The sequence below is a fragment of the Geotrypetes seraphini genome, chromosome 12, assembly GCF_902459505.1.
Source record: "Geotrypetes seraphini chromosome 12, aGeoSer1.1, whole genome shotgun sequence".
In the NCBI taxonomy this organism is placed as follows: domain Eukaryota; kingdom Metazoa; phylum Chordata; class Amphibia; order Gymnophiona; family Dermophiidae; genus Geotrypetes; species Geotrypetes seraphini.
Genome location: NC_047095.1, coordinates 72,524,182 through 72,538,486, shown reverse-complemented (window position 1 = coordinate 72,538,486; position 14,305 = coordinate 72,524,182). Strand labels below are relative to the sequence as shown.

At 43.3% G+C, this 14,305-nt stretch overlaps 1 protein-coding gene across 5 annotated transcripts in view; it reads left to right on the top strand.

The window, feature by feature from the left end:
- TESK2 (testis associated actin remodelling kinase 2) overlaps positions 1-14,305 on the top strand; it is a 146,776-nt gene that overhangs the window by 3,675 nt on the left and 128,796 nt on the right. The gene's annotated exons all lie outside the window — the stretch shown is intronic.

The following is a 14,305-nucleotide window of genomic DNA, read 5'->3' as shown; positions in this document are numbered from 1 at the left end:
CTAGTTAGTACTTCCCCCCATCCTTTGACTTGGTACTCTATGAGGGGCTGCTGAAACATTCTCAGTTCAACTAAGAAGGGAATGATTTGAAGACATGAAACTTATTCACCCCTAAGTTCAACACTTCGCACATCATGTCCGACATTTTGTAAGCTCTTCCATCCTTCCAAAAATACTTTGCAGCAGTATTTCAATCACCTCTGAATCACTCAAAAATTGTCGCTCTTTCAAACTCTTTATAAGGTTTAGAAACAGAAAATAGTCAGATGGAGCAAGATCTAGTGAGTAGGGTGGATGGTCTATGCACTAAAACTCCAACGTTGTCAAAACATCCATTTTTTTTTTTTTTTACCAACCTTGTGAGCAGGTGCCTTGCTGGCAAATAGAACATCTTTCTGCAGCTTCCCTTTCCTTTTTTCTTTCAGTGCCTCTTCTAATCGGCACAGCAAGTTGCAGGCCCCTCGAAAGATAGTCGGTCATTACAACACCTTCCTAGTTCTATGTTAACTATTTCCTGATCCAAGAACACTGAGGCTATGACCTTTCTTGCTGACTTTTGTTTCTTGAATTTCTTTGGCTTTGGAGAACCTGAGTGCTGCCATTGCATGGACTGTTGTTTTCTCTCAGGACCATAGTGGTGGAACCATGTTTCATCACAGTAATTAGTTGTTCCAAATCGTTGGCACCAGCTTGCTGAAAATGCTGCAAAATGAACTTGGAAGTGTCCACATGACATTGTTTCTTGTCAGCCTTCAAACATTTGGGCACCCACTTGGCTGATAGCTTCTGCATACCAAGCTGCTCATAAATTATACACACAACATGTTCCTGAATATCTGTAGTGTCTCATCAATTACCAAAATGTGGACTTGGACGTGGTTAACAACTTCAGACCTCCCAGATCTTGCTGCATGTTTGATCTGAAAGTCTCCACACTGAAAGTTTGCACACCATTTCTTCAATGATGGGCATTTGTCACTCGGTGTTTGCATCATAATTCATGGATTTCCTTTGGGGTCGTCTTCTTCAGGAATAGGAACTTAAAAAATTTCCACACTTTTTGTTGACATGGTTCAATCAATGATCTGAAACAATGTCAAAATATAGCATTACGATTATGCAGATTGGCACTTTGCAAAATAAAATAACACACTTTTCAGCTACAGTGGCAAAATAACACTCAAATTTAGGAAGTTGGTTGGATTGAGAAGTTTTCAGCACCCCATATTGAGACCTATTTAGTTCCCCCATCTGCTCTTTCCCATCCCCCTCAGATGTACAGACCATTTGGCTTATCTATTCTACCCATCCACACCATCATCTAAGATTTAAGTACTTTTCTCTCCCTCCTTCAGAGATCCTCTGTGCTTGTCACATGCTTTTCTTTTAATTCAGATACAGTCCTGGCCCCCATAACATCCACTGGGAAGCCATTTTGTACATATACCACCCTCTCGGTAAAGAAATGCTTCCTTAGACTTGGGTATCACCACAATAGAAACAAACTTTGGACTAAAGAGATGCCTGTCATCTGCATTTATAGATTGAAGTTACTGAAATCTTCTTTCTCATCCTTAGTCTTCATGTACCCATGCCTATTTCTTGTTTGAATAGCTTGCCTTTCATTGCAGGTCTCATGCCGTCTGATAAAGAAGCAGATTCTTGCTGGAGCTTTTTGGGGAAATTTGTTCCGTAGCTAGATTTTATCAAATGTCGTTTTGGTTGCCAAAAATGCTGTCAAAGGACGTGTCCCATTTATCTCTTGGTGAGAATTAAGGGGAAAAGTGTTTCACTACTCGGCAGGATGGAGGAAGTGCTGGTAAAGGCTGAAAGCCCGTCTCTTGTCCTGCAGTTTTGTTTCTAGAAGGATGGATGGGACTTGATATACTGCTTTTTCTGTGTGGTTCACACTTACAAAAGGGCTTTTTTTTCCTTCCTCTCCTCTAATTTTTGGGGTGTGTTGTCATGATTCTTTCATGGAGAAGCCTTCCAGTTTTAGGCGACCTTTTTCTTTACTGCTTGAGCTTGTTCTTGTACAGTGTGTTCTTGCAGACTGTGGTGTAAGAAGTGATTTCCAAACTGGAGCAGTGAGACTCCTCCTTCTGCACCAGTTTCTTAGAACTATAGAACCTTGCTACTTTGCTGCTATTGTAAATGAATGACAGCCAACCATTGCCAGAGGTACACCTTGGCTCCAAACTTCTAACATTTACACAAAGAAGGCTTAAAATAATCTGCTAGAAAATGTTTGCAAAGCAGGGAACAAACAGTACACGAGCAACAAGTTGTCTTAGATTTTTAAACTTCCATTTTAGGACTCGTGACAGCTCTATGGCAGAAGCAGGAAGGGTTCTGGCAGTCTGTCATTGCTGGAATACTTTCAAAATCTGTGCTATTGGTTTGGAAAAAAGACGGGGGGGGGGGAGGGGGATAAGAGCTAATCTACCAGGCATGGTTTCAGATTGGTGGATTTCACATGAGGGGCTATTAAACATTAATTTGTCATAACTTTTAAGAAAGCCCCTTTATCTCACTGTTAGTTTAGGCCAGCTTTAACTTTAACCTAGGGGGTTTATCTATTACTTTGATAGATGGGACAAGCCTGATTTTTCTATATAAACCCTCAAATCCCATAGATGCTGTTTGTAATTCCACTGGAAAGTTAAATGACTTGCCCAAGGCCATACTTCCCAAAAGACAAGCAGGATATAATAGCCCTATGTGTGAGTAATGTCATTCTTGGAGCCCATGCAGGAATACTCGGTTTACAACTCTTTATAATGTGCTTCATGTTTCCCCTCTGCAACTGTTGTGCATCACCTATCCAGAGCAAAACGATTGCACTTTTCCTGTACTCTTCAGTTTCTCAAAAATTGGTTATTCTTAACAATCTTATCTAGGGTGTAAAGGCTTTTGATATCATGTGGGGACCATGTGAACCCCCCCCTCTAAAACTGCTTTGTGCCAATTTTTAAATCACTATTTGTATTTAGGCCTTCATTACTTGGCTTGGTACCTTTGTTGTTGTTGTTTGTTTTTTGTTTCCAAAATTGTTAGATGTTGCTATGGCTATTTTTCTTGATACTTTCCAGAAAAGTTCCTAGTAGCTTTAAAAAGTGGACATGGTATATGAGGACCATATCCATCATGAATAACCATAATGGATGCCTGGGATCCAAACAATATGGTAAACAAAACTAAGAATGTTATAATGCCTCTATCGCTCCATGGTGTGACCTCACTTTGAGTATTGTGTTCAGTTCTGGTCTCCTTATCTCAAAAAAGATATAGCGGCACTAGAAAAGGTTCAAAGAAGAGCGACCAAGATGATGAATGGGATAGAACTCCTCTCGTATGAGGAAAGACTAAAAAGGTTGGGGCTCTTCAGCTAGGAAAAGAGACAGCTGAGGGGAGATGAAGTCTACAAAATCCTGAGTGGAGTAGAACGGGCACTAGTGGATTGTTTTTTTTGTTTGTTTGTTTTTTTTCACTCGGTCAAAAATTACTAGGGGACACTCAATGAAGTTATAGGAGATACTTTTTAAAACCAATAAGGGGAAATATTTTTCACTGGGAGAATAGTTAAGCTCTGGAATGCGTTGCCAGAGGCTGTGGTAAGAGTGGTTAATGTAGGTGGTTTTAAGAAAGGTTTGGATTTTCCTGGAGGAAAAGTCTGTGGTCTGTTATTGAGACAGACTTGGGGGAAGCCACTGTTTTCCGTGGGATTAGTAGCATGGAATGTTGTTAATATTTGGGATTCCGTAATGTTGCTACCATTCTGCCAAGTGAATTATTTACTTCAAGATTTACAGAGACTAGGGGGCACTTGAAGTTAGAGTAATACTGCTAAAATCAATAGGAGGAAATATTTTTTCACTTGGAGAATACTTAAGCTCTAGAATGCATTGCTAGAGGATGTGGTAAAAGCAGTTAATGTAGCTAGCTTAAAAAAAAAAATTTGGAAAAGTCCATAGTCTGCTGTTGACAGACATGGATTAGTAGCATAGAATGCTGTTACTATTTGGGTTTTTGCTAGGTAGTTGTGACTTGATTGACCTCTGAAGGCGGGATATTGGGTTAGATAGTGGTCTCAAATTTGTAGCCCAGGGGCTGCATGCAGCCTGCCAGGTACTATTTTGAGGCCCTCTTTATTATAAAGAATGATTCTTTATGGAAAACATGTGCCTTAAGTGTCCAGCGGTTGTGTTCTGGAACATTGCCCACCTCACTGCTGTAACCTCACAAGCGCTTTCCTGTGTCTGTACGTGATTGTCCTCTCCATTCCACCTTACGATTATGTACAGATGCAGGAAAGCACTTGCATGAAGCTACAGCAGTGAGGTGGGCAACGTTCCAGAACGTAAGGTAACCATTAGAGGCAGTGCAGTTTGTGCGTGTGTCCGGTGCTGGAGGGGTGAGAGCTGAAGGCATGACCACAGACACTTAAGGCACAAGTTTTCATAAAGAATCATTCTTTATAAATACCAAGGGACTCAATAGTTGGTCCAAAATCTTGTCTCTTGCAGTTGATACTTTGATAATTTTTCACTTTCTGCATGTTGCACTGCTTTCAGCTGTGTATAGCTGAAATTATCAGAAGCAATTCAGGAACTTGCAACATACATTGAACAACACTCCTGCTTGCATCCCTCCCAGTTCGGGTTCTGACCGTAGCACAGCACAAAGCATCTAACCCTGACAACAAAATCAAACAGTTACTAAACATAGGCTGGCATGCAGGTCTCCAATTTGACATCTCTGCTGCCTTTGATTCAGTAGATCACCACCTCCTCCTAACAAAGTTCTCTGAAATAGGCGTGATAGATACCACTCTAAATTGGTTTAAATATTTTCTCCTAAAAAGAGAATACCTTGTCAAAGATGACACTTTCTCCAACAACTGGAAGGCCTTCTGTGGAGTACCCCAGGGTTCTCCACTCTCCTCTATATTTAATCTTTTTATGAGCTCACTTGGCAAGAGGACATGGTTTGAAGCTAAGGGGGGACAAGTCCAGGACAAATGTCAGGAAGTTCTGCTTCACGCAGCGAGTGGTGGACGCCTGGAATGCTCTCCCAAAGGAGGTTATTAAGGAATCCACTGTGTTAGGATTCAAAGGCAAATTAGATGCGCATCTCCTTACGAGAGGCATAGAGGGTTATGGGTGACTAAAACTACATCAGGTATATACCTGATAGGGCCTCCGCGTGTGTGGATCGCCGGACTAGATGGACCATGGGTCTGATCCGGAGATGGCAGTTCTTATGTTCTTAATTTATTAAATTCAGTGACGAATGCATACTGTTGTATGCAGATGACATCCTTCTCAACCCAACAACTATCAACCAATCTAATACAGCCCAAAAAATTTCAGACAACATAGAATACAAACATGGACAACAAGCAACAAACTAAATGCTAAATCAAACACCAAAATTCTTTGCTTTCATACCCCACAACCAACTTCTCTGACAAATATCACTCTCCAAGCAGGTAAAGACCCTTGCAGTAATAATAATAATTTATTTCTTATATACCGCTATACCGTGAAGTTCGAAGCGGTTTACAATAAAGATACGTTTAGTCAGTACATGGGATACAAGTGGATTACAATACAAGTGATTTACTATAAAGATGCATTTTGTCAGTACATGGGATACAAGTGGGTTACTGTAAAGATGCATTTTGTCAGTACATGAGATTCAAGATGGAAAGTATAAGTTAGTTTTGGACCTTGGATTGGGGGGCGAGGTGTGGAAGAGGGTCTTGGCGAGGAAGAGTTGGGTATGGGAATTTAGAATTTGTTAATCGCGTTTTCAGGGATTTTCTAAAGTCTGCGCAGTAGACAAATCCTCCAAAGTTCTAGGCTGTATTTTGGACTCCATGCTATCAATAGAGCCACAAATCTTCAACCTCTGGAGGAAAATCTTTTACTATGAGACAACAAGACTCATCAGACCATACTTCCCTTAACACTTTGCCCTGCTCATTCAGATGCTGATCGTGTCTCAACTAGATCACTGCAACTCCATTTACATAGGTATCAACATTGCTCTTATCTGCAAACTGCAGCTCATACAAAGCAAGACAAGGCTTGCATTCAAATTGAAGAAAATCTCCAACTACTTCGCACAACTTCACTGGCTACCCATCTCATCTCAAATAAAACTCAAAGCATCCTGCATTATGCACCACATACTCAACAAACTCCACTGTACCACTAATTCATCTATTCTTCTTGGCTTGGTCCACTTCATGTAGAAATATCAACAGGATACAGATGAACCTCCCCACAAGAAACCCAAATATAAATACATCCACTCAATGTTCACATTCTCTGGTGTGGAAGCTAGACCACATTTGACCCCCAAGAAACTAAAGATGTTTCTTTTGACCCCACAAACTCTACCAGCAACTAAGCTCAACTTTTCATCCTATTACTACCATGGAACCAAGTACTCAGCTAACCACTAGTTGACTGTAACACTCTTATCTACCTCATCTACAACTTTCATCGAACCATATTAACTTTCTTGGCTTGTATTTATTCCTTTCCTAAATGTTCATTTAATTCCCACAGCACCGTTAAGTTGTACCAAACTACCTTTTTAACTGCATGGTACAACAATCTCTACCGCCAAAGAATCCCAGAGGCCTTAATGTATCTCTCTTGTGCATCCTTGTACTATACCAAGCTGTTCTCCATAAACTGTCACCTTGAACTTTTGTAGGCATAGTGCGACTCATAAATACCAGATTAGAGTAGATGACTATCAAAATGCAGCTTCTAATAACATTCCCAGAGTCTCAAGGGGATATAAACACACTGTTGATGGTTCTGAATACTTAAGAAATCAGACTCTACAGATGACCCTTGAGGGGAGGCATGCTGGCCTAGTGCCTAACCCTCAGTAAGCCTGGTTCTAAGAGAGGGGTTGTAGAGGATCAGCATTAAAGATAGTTTTCACATCAACCTGTGAACTACTGTCTTGCCTGGTGGTATTCAAACTTGGGAAAGGTAAACTTACATTTCAGTAGGTAATATTGTAGTTCTTTGATTTTGCTGAACTAAAAAAAAAAAAGTCAAACAATAGTGACCTTTAGAGTGTTTAAGGTTTAATACAAAACAGTGTTTTAGCCTAGATAATGATATAGGTTGCATTTCAGGGCATAACATCAGTTTAGGGCAGGAATCTCAAAGTCCCTCCTTGAGGGCTGCAATCCAGTTGGGTTTTCAGGATTTCCCCAATGAATATGCATGAGATCTATGTGCATGCCTTCTTTCAGTGCATAATCATTGGGGAAATCCTGAAAACCCGACTGGATTGCGGCCCTCAAGGAGGGAATTTGAGATCCCTGGTTTAGGGCAATAGCTGTTGAGGAACATAAGATTTGCTGCTGCTGGGTTAGACCAGTGGTCTGCTCACGTGGCAGCTCTTAGGTTAAAGACCAGTGCCCTATTTGAGTCTAGCCTTACTTACGTATGTTATGTACCAGTAGGAACTTATCCAACCTTGTCTTGAATCCCTGAAGGGTTCTTTCCCCTATAATAGCCTCTGAGAGAGCGTTCCAGACCTCCACCACTCTCTGGGTGAAGAAGAACTTCCTTACATTTGTATGGAATCTTTTCCCTTCTAACTTTAGCGAGTGCCTTCTCATTTGCTTAACCTTGGAGAGGGTGAACAATCTCTCTTGTCTCTAAGTCAATTCCCTTCAATATCTTGAATGTTTCAATCATGTCCCCTCTCAGCCTTCTCTTTTCAAAGCTCTAGTATAATTCCCTCCCATCCATACCAAGGCAGAGCTTTTTGATTTATAGGCTCTCTAGCCAACCAGGAACAGGGCATTACTTTGGTAGGATTTTTCTGCCCTTTCTTGTTTGTTTTTTTTTATTCCAGGTTTAAGTACTTCTGCACCACAGCATGGCTGGGAAACATATCACCAAAGCTGCTGCTCAGGTTACAACTTCTGTTTCTGTGCAGACAGAAAATGTTACCCAGGCAGAGGGAGTAGTTCCATGTACAAGCTGTCTTGAGCTTGAATCCCTCATGAAGGAAGTAAAAGAACTGAGAGAGAAGGTGACCAGAATGAGAAGCATCCATGAGAATGAGAGGTACATCAATTAAATGGTTCATGAGACATCCAGCTTCCAGCAGTGGGGAAGAAGAGGTTGTGCTGAGGGAAGGCAGCTGGACTCTAGATTACGGAATACTGCAAGATTGGTACTGACTCCCCCTTGAACTGAAGAACCGGTATGTTGTCCTGGAAATTGAGGAGATTAGAGCATCCCAAGGGGAGAGGAAGGACCAAAGCTTGAAATCACTAAAATTAGAGTAGACACGCCGGATGGTGTAAACATGAAGAAAGACCTGGCGAAGCTTGAATGGTCTGATATTTGGCAGCTAAAATTTAATGCTAAGAAATGCAAGGTCATGCACTTGGACTGCAAAACCTGAGGGAACAGTACAGTTTAGGGGGGTGAAGAACTTATGTGCACGACAGATGAGTGGGACTTGGGTGTGATTGTATGAGATGATCTTAAGGTGGCTAAATAGTTTGAAAAGGTGACGGCTAAAGCTAGAAGGATGCAAGGTTGCATAGGGAGTGGCACGGCCAGTAGGGAAACAGAGGTATTGATGCCCCTGTATAAGACTTGTGAGATATTGTGTACAATTCTGGAGACCGCACCTTCAAAAAGATATAAAAAGGATGGAGTTGGTCCAGAGGAAGGCTACTAAAATGGTATGTGGCCTTCATCATAAGGTGTATGGGGACAGACTTAAATATCTCAATCTGTATGCTTTGGGAGGAAAGGTGGGAGAGGGGAGATATGATAGAGACTTTTAAATACCTATGTAATGTAAATGCGCATAAGTCAAGTCTTTCATTTGAAAGAAAAATCTGGAATGAGAGGGCATAGGATGGGTTGGGGATTGGCTGAGCGGTAGACTTCAGAAGGTGATGGTGAACGGTACCCCATCCGAAGCATCGGACGTGATCAGTGGAGTGCCGCAGGGCTCGGTCCTGGGCCCGATTCTATTTAACTTATTCATAAGAGATATGACGCAAGGACTTAGAGGAAGGGTATCACTGTTTGCCGCTGACGCCAAACTTTGCAACATAGTAGGCAAAAGCTTATTACCTGATATGACACACGACCTACTGTTGCTGGAACAATGGTCAACTACTTGGCAGCTAGGCTTCAATGCTAAAAAATGCAAGATAATGCACCTGGGTAAGAGAAACCCGCTTAGAACTTATGTACTAAATGGTGAGACCTTGGTTAGGACCACGGCGGAACGCGACCTAGGGGTGATCATTAGTGAGGACATGAAGGTTGCCAATCAAGTGGAGAAGGCTTCCTCCAGGGCAAAACAATTGATGGGGTGTATCCGCAGAGGTTTCGTCAGCAGGAGACCTGAAGTTATGATGCCATTGTACAGAGCCATGGTGAAGCCTCACTTGAAGTACTGTGTTCAGTTTTGGAGACCACACTACCGAAAGGACGTGCTGAGGATCGAGTCGGTTCAGCGAACGGCCACCAGGATGGTCTTGGGGCTCAAGGATCTCACGTATGAAGAAAGATTAAAAAAGTTGCGGCTGTACTCACTTGAGGAAAGAAGAGAACGGGGAGATATGATTGAAACATATAAGTACATCACGGGACGCATCGAGTCAGAAGATGATATCTTCTGGCTCATGGGACCCTCGACCACCAGAGGGCATCCGCTGAAAATCAGGGGAGGGAAGTTTCATGGCGACTCCAGGAAGTACTTCTTCACCGAAAGAGTAGTGGATCATTGGAACAGACTCCCACTCCAGGTGATAAAGGCCAGCAGTGTGACGGATTTTAAGAGAAAATGGGATACTCACGTGGGATCTTTAAGGGAGTAAATTCAGGGGAGGGGATACTTGGAATGGGCAGATTTGGTGGGCTATAGCCCTTTTCTGCTGCTTTTTTCTATGTTTCTATGTTTCTAAGTTAAGAGGTGATAGGCTCCGGAGTAATCTAAGGAAATACTTTTTTACAGAAAGGGTGGTACAGTCTCCCGGTAGAGGTGGTGGAGACACACTATGTCTGATTTCAAGAAAGCCTGGAATAGGCACGTGGATCTCAGAGAGGAAGAGATGATGGTTACTGCAGATGGGCAGACAGATGGGCCATTTGACCTTTTATCTGCCATCGTGTTTCTATGTTTCTAGGAAGTAGACTCAATTAAAATTAATATTTATTGAAACTAAAACAGGAAAAAAAGCCTAGAGATGTGTTGGTAAAACTTACCTGTCAGTTTCACCATTTAAGTAAAGGCAGAGCCTTCCAGAAAAACTAGTACCATATATACTCAAATAAACGGAGATTTTTGGGCCAGAAAAATGGCCAAAAATGCGGTATCGGTTTATATTCATGTCAGTGCTGAACCCCCTCCCCTCCACAAACCTGTTTCAGGAGGCCTGCCGGGACAGGAGGGATTTCTTCCTTATGTCCCGGCTGACTCTACTAACTTTTACCTCCCTCCCCCTCCCTAGTGTACCTTTTAAATCCCTGAGGGACCAGGACAGCAGGGATCCCTCCCGCCCCTGTTCCAGCTAATTCTAAGAATCTTTACCTCCTTCCCACCTCCCCCACATAACTTTTAGAATTCCTGGTGGCCCAGTGGTGAACCGCAGTGGGAGCAACCTTTTGCTGCCTGTGTAGAGCCGCTAGCTGATTGACTGCCGTGAGTTCTTGTGGTCATGGAGGATCTGGATCGCTTTGCTTTTTACACCATGGCTCATGAGTGTACAGCCTTAGAACACAAAGGATATTCGGCTATGGTTATTGACATTCTTCTTAAATTTAAGAAGTTGTCCACAGTTTCTGCTTACACCAAGACATGGAAGGCCTTCAGTGACCACAACAAGGTATGGTTTAATCTTAGGAAAGGTTTCACTAAATCTACCACGCTGACTAAGGTCCTCAAATTCAGGGACACAAACTTCCAAGACATGGGTTCCTTTGTTCACCAGGCGCTACAAAGCCAAGCAGAAACTGATAGCGTGGAAGAAATGTGGTCGTCTTTGAAAGCCACCATACAGGAAGCGACAAACCGCTATGTTAAATTAGTAAGTAAACGGCGAAGGAACAATAAGCTGCAGTGATTCACTGCGGAGATCTCAGACCTCATCAAGGAGAAGAAAAAAGCATTCATCTCTTACAAACAATCGGGGAAACAGGACTCCAGAGCAGACTACCTGACTAAGTCAAAAGCCGTCAAAACAGCGGTCAGGGAGGCTAAATTCCACATGGAGGAGTGTCTGGCAAAAAACATCCAGAAGAGAGATAAATCCTTCTTCAGGTATATCAGGGACAGAAGTAAAAACTCAGGCGGGTTTGTACGTCTTAGGAAACCAGATGGAGACTATGTGGAAAAGGATTCCGAAAAAGCCCAACTATTAAATGAATACTTCTGCTCAGTCTTCACCCGAGAAGCGCCAGGGCTTGGCCCTCAGCTACAGACAAGGGCTGACTCAGTTGACCCGTTTAGTAACTTCGAGTTTACCCCAGCAGTGTCTACGGTGAGCTGTCGAAGCTCAAGGTTAACAAGGCAATGGGGCCTGACAACCTACACCCCAGGGTGCTTTGGGAGTTAAGTGAGGTCTTGGCAGAGCCACTGTCAGCGCTCTTCAACCTCTCCCTTAGTACAGGCAGCATCCCGTTGGACTGGAGGACGGCTAACGTCATTCCACTCCACAAGAAAGGATCAAAGATGGAGACGGCAAACTACAGACCAGTGAGTCTAACATCGATAGTGAGCAAACTAATGGAAACTCTAATCAAACACCAGTTGGATAAGATCCTGGATGAGGAGAATCTACGGGATCCTTGTCAACATGGATTTACTAAGGGGAGATTATGCCAATCCAACCTGATCAGCTTCTTTGACTGGGTAACGGGGAAGCTGGATGTTGGGGGGAAGCTGGACATCGTGTACCTGGAATTTAGCAAAGCATTCAATAGCGTACCACACAGCAGGCTGCTGAGCAAGATGAGTTCTATAGGATTAGGTGACACATTGACGAAATGGGTTGGGAACTGGCTTGGAGGCAGGCTTCAAAGAGTAGTGGTGAACGGCATCCCCTCCGAAATGATGGAAGTGATCAGTGGAGTGCCACAGGGCTCGGTCTTGGGCCCGATCCTATTCAACATCTTTATAAGAGACGGCAGAAGGGCTTCGCGGTAAAATAACATTATTTGCCGATGACGCCAAACTAAGTAATGTAGTGGGCAAATGCACAACGGACGAAGATTCAATGCCCGACAACATGATGCACGACCTACTCCTACTAGAGCACTGGTCTAGGACCTGGCAACTCAGCTTCAATGCCAAAAAATGCAAAGTTATGCACCTAGGCAGCCAAAATCCATGCAAGACGTATACCCTTAATGGTGAGATCCTAACTAGAACGGTAGCAGAACGAGACTTGGGGGTGATCGTCAGTGAGGACATGAAGGCTGCCAGTCAGGTGGAGCAAGTTTCATCCAAGGCAAGACAGATCAAAGGTTGCATACGCAGGGGTTTCGTCAGCCGTAAGCTGGAAGTCATTATGCCATTGTATAGATCCATGGTGAGGCCCCACCTGGAATACTGTGTGCAATTCTAGAGGCCGCATTATCGCAAGGATGTGCTGAGACTGGAGTCGGTTCAGAGAATGGCCATCCAGATGGTCTCGGGACTCAAGGATCTCCCATACGAAGAACGGTTAGACAAATTACAGCTATACTCGCTCTAGGAGCGCAGAGAGAGGGGGGACATGATCGAGACATTCAAATATCTCACGGGCCGCTGCTCTAACATACACCTTTCTAACAATTCTCAAAGCAAATGCACAGCATGTCACACACATAGCTCCTATATAACATAGGAGTTTTTATAGTGCTCCAACACAAGCAGCATATCACCTGAAGCTTCTCTAACACGTTGCTGGAGTTCTCAAAGAGTACAAAAATAAAGCATGTCGCCCATAAAACACCCCCCCCCCCCCATCGTATCTTTTAAAAAAAAAAATTTCCCCCATCGTACCTTTTTACATGCTGCTCCCCCGTCGTAACTTTTTAAAAGAATGTTTCCCCCCACCCCACCCCCGTTGTACCTTTTTACATGCCGCTTATAGCCTTGTAGTCCAGCGGTATATCGGCTGGCAGAGCGATCTTTCCGTGCTCCTGCCTGGGCTGGTGCGGCTTCCTGAATGGCTGCAGTCAGTTCTTGCAAGTACCGTGAGAACTGACTGCAGCCATTCAGGAAGCAGCACCGGTCCAGGCAGGAGCGCGGAAAGCTCACTCTGCCAGCCGATACACTGCTGGACCACCAGGCTATAAGCGGCATGTAAAAAGGTATGACGTGGAGGGGGGGGCAGCATGTAAAAAGATACGGGGGTAAAAAAATGTATATCTTCGCTGTATAAGATGCACCAACATTTCCACCCACTTTTGGGTGGGGAAAAAAGTGTATCTTATGGAGTGAAAAATACAGTAAGTGACTTGCCCAAAATCACAAGGAGTAGGCTGGGATTGAACTCACAACCTCGGGGTACTGAGGCACCAGCTCTAACCACTAGGCTACTCACTCACAGTAGTGTTGAAGGACTGCCACGATTCGAGTCAAACTCTCCCCCTTTTTTTTTGGGGGGGGGGGAGGAAAAAGGTTACCTGGTTTTCCAAGTATATACATATGCTACCTTGGTCACACACAACACAAATGTCATGTGTAGTAGAGTCTCAGTTAACAGGGACTTGCAACCAGCAAAAAAAAAAAAAATCACCAGTGGGGAAGATAAAGCAGGTTCACGGCTCAGGACCGCTGCCTGTTTCTGCCACTTTGGGGCTGGGAGGAGGGCTTTGTGGCTCAGGATCTTCACCGTTCCGACATTTAGGGGCGGGTGGGGGTAATATTTGTTAAGCAATTCAGCCTTTTCTTTATTAGCTTCTACATATTTCTCCCCTTCACTTTTGAGTCTTACAATGCTACTTTTGTACTTCTTCCTAACACTGATAAGGTAAAACGGGGAGACCAGACTTTTTAAAATATCAGCTATTTTTTCTTCCATTTGTATCTTTGCTTTCCTGACTACTCAACCAGCCTACTTAATATCAGCCTCCATAGAGAAGACTTGCAAAGCTGCAAAGTGTGCCCATAGCCCAGTTTTATTCTAATCCAGGCTGCATCTTATCAATTAATTTGTATTTAAAGTAATCAAATTAAAGACCTTAACGTTTCGAGTCCCTATTGCTTAGCCTTGTTTTCTTTGAGCCTGGTAGCTAGGTATTCC